General features: G+C 41.8%; 1 pseudogene; it reads right to left on the reverse strand.

Moving 5' to 3' along the window:
* Positions 1–277: 277 nt before the first annotated feature.
* Positions 278–1,526, reverse strand: LOC127490053 (5'-AMP-activated protein kinase subunit gamma-1 pseudogene; annotated as a pseudogene).
* Between the last annotated feature and the right edge of the window lie 1,310 nt (positions 1,527–2,836).

Raw genomic sequence — 2,836 nt, forward strand, 5'->3', positions numbered from 1 at the left:
TTGCCATGAAAAGCAATAACTTTGTGGCTAACCAGCCTGCCCTCCTCTCCTGCCTACCCAGTCCCTTTACAAGAACACATCACAGGAACCCCAGGGCCCTCCTGTCCACAATCCTCACTTGCATGATGGGAAATGCCACTAACTGGACTCAACCCCCTCTACACAGCACGAAATAGGATGAATAAGGATATCTCTACAAAGTATTCTGTTGTGCTATTATCTTAGGATAGAGTCATGGCAGAGACAGAGGCAAAGGTGGGTGAGGTCCTGGGATCGCTTAGAGATCAAAGTTTACCAGATGGGGACAGAGTTCACAGATCACCCAGAAAGGGGCTATGTCTAAGAGAACAGGGGCTGAGTCATCTAGGCCAACAGTTTTTCTCAGGTATGTATAAGGGTAAGGCAGCCAAACATTCATTATCCTCCTTCCCTCTGAGCCTCCACCACTCCCGAGGGACAAGGGCAAGGGGCTGCTCAGCATTGAACAGTCAGAATTCTCCCAAGGCTTCATCTCATTCCCAGAGCTTGTGCCAGGCAGTGAATGGACATATCCTCTGTATGACATCTCTCCTGTGAGTACTAGGGCCTGTAGGATGTCAGGTATTGATACAATACCCTTGGTCACATCTGGTCCACCACTGCAAGTCAGTGAACTCTGCTTCTGCCAGTCTGTTGATGATGGTCTCCAGAATCTCACATGGGTAGCGCTTGAGGACAGCCTCACGGTACTGTGACCAAGGCTGCAGGGCTTTAGTCACAGACTCATCTAGGTTATTGTAGATCTTTGCTGCTGCCAGAATGCTAACTTCAAATCTGGAGTAGATGTGACCCACAAGCCCTTTCTCATCCACCACTGGCAGGGCTGAGACTCAATACTGGACACAGATGCCCAGAGCCACAAAGATGGGGGTGTTTGTGTAGACCATAGCAACATTGGTATATGTGCTATTCTGTAGCTCTTCCAGAGATTTGGACATGAATTGCAGCTTGAGGAGGTCAGAGATAAATTTGAGGATGCACTTGTAGATGAGGTCAAACAAGGTGTTGCCTATTTCCAGGCCAATAACTGGCAGTCTATGGGTCTTGTTTAGAATTAATGAAGAGAGAGCATCAAACAAGCTGGCATTAGGAGAAATACAGACAAGTGGTTTGAAGGAATCTTGTAGGTACACTTCTCTCCAAGTTTCTATCTTAGGTTCTTCTAGCGCATAGATTTGTACCAAGGTTGATTTATAGCAGCAGTGCAGGATATTGATGAAGTCAGCAACAATCAGCTTGCCCACAACTTTTCTTCTTACTATCCCACAAAGTGGAGCTGGCACACGATCAGTCATCCACACAAAGAAAGCCTTCTTCACTTGTAGGGAAGTGTCGAATACAACGAGTTTGGAGCTTTGGAGGATCAGGTCATAGCAGCGATGAGACTTCATGAAGTGAGTGTACATGCAATTGTTGCATTCTGGGGTGTCTTAAGTATGCTCATTTTCCAAGCCTGGGCACCTATCTGAAGAAGTGACCATCTCCATTTTATGAGGTACCTGCTTGGTTTGTTCACTTTAGGAATGATAACATACAGTTTTTAATTTAAGATTTCCCTCTAAAATGTACCTACCACCTGAGATCGTTTTGTGGTCTTAGAGAAAACACTGATGTTCTCACAATGAGGCTCTCTAAAAATCATCAGTTGTGTGCACAATGTTATAAAGATAAATTGGTAAATGAATGGACTGAATGTGTACCCCCAAAATTTGTATATTGAAATCTTAATCCCCAAAGTGATGATATTAGGAGGTGGGCATTTGGAGCAGAGGACCCTCCTCATAGTAAGTAGTCATGAGGGTGTATTTTGAATCACTGTCATGTATACCGCAATTTTGCTTATCCATTTCTCCATTGATAGACAATCTAGGGCTGTTTCCACATTCTGGTTGTGCTATGCAAGTGTCTATCAGAATCCTGTTTTCAACTCCTTAGATATCTACTCAGAAGTGAAAATACTGGATCATATGGTTGTTCCCTTTAGATGTCATGGTTATTTTAATGCTGTTTGTCACCTTCCTTGTATTTCGTTCATATCTGAAATGTCATCACTATGCTGTACTCTCTCTTTGCTTTAAGATCTGTGAATTTCATAATTTTAGATATTCTTATAAACACCGGGAATAAGAAAGCAGGTTAGATAGTAACTAATAAAAAGTAGCTGCATTATGTCAGCTTCATTTTTTCATGGTCAATAGCAGATGACTAATAAGTTACTACATGACTCAAATAAATATACTTACAGCGATTTGAAATTTGCCTGGTTTTAACTTGTTGCTGTAAACATATTGAAATTTAAGAGCACCCACACATTCATAGTATTTTTGTTTACAATTTGGTTATTTTATAACATCATTCTTCTGTGCTCCTTCCTAAATTTCAATGCCACTTTGTCTTTCTCAAACACAGACTTAATCTTGTTGGCTTTATATATGTCACCCATTCTTGGCTCATCTCTATGTTTTTAAGACTATGTACTACTGGATCATAGACAAGTTCTTCCGAGCTTTGATTTCCCCAAATTCCCAGTTACACAATTCCTGTTCACTCTGGATGACTTAACATGTTATAAACATGCTGACAATTTCTACAACACACGTTATACCCACACACCCTTTCATGTCACTGTGCCCTTCTCTGTAATATGATCTTGCACTTCCTGCTCTTCACAAGGCACTTTGTTAGTGACTTTACAGAAGCGCTAAACTTAGTTTTCCTTGTTGTCTGGAGGTGGGAGGGTGCTTATTTACAAACACTTGATCTCCTGATCTGTTACACACTCTTGAAAGGAGGAATC

The sequence above is a fragment of the Oryctolagus cuniculus genome, chromosome 8, assembly GCF_964237555.1.
Source record: "Oryctolagus cuniculus chromosome 8, mOryCun1.1, whole genome shotgun sequence".
Taxonomy (NCBI): Eukaryota; Metazoa; Chordata; class Mammalia; order Lagomorpha; family Leporidae; genus Oryctolagus; species Oryctolagus cuniculus.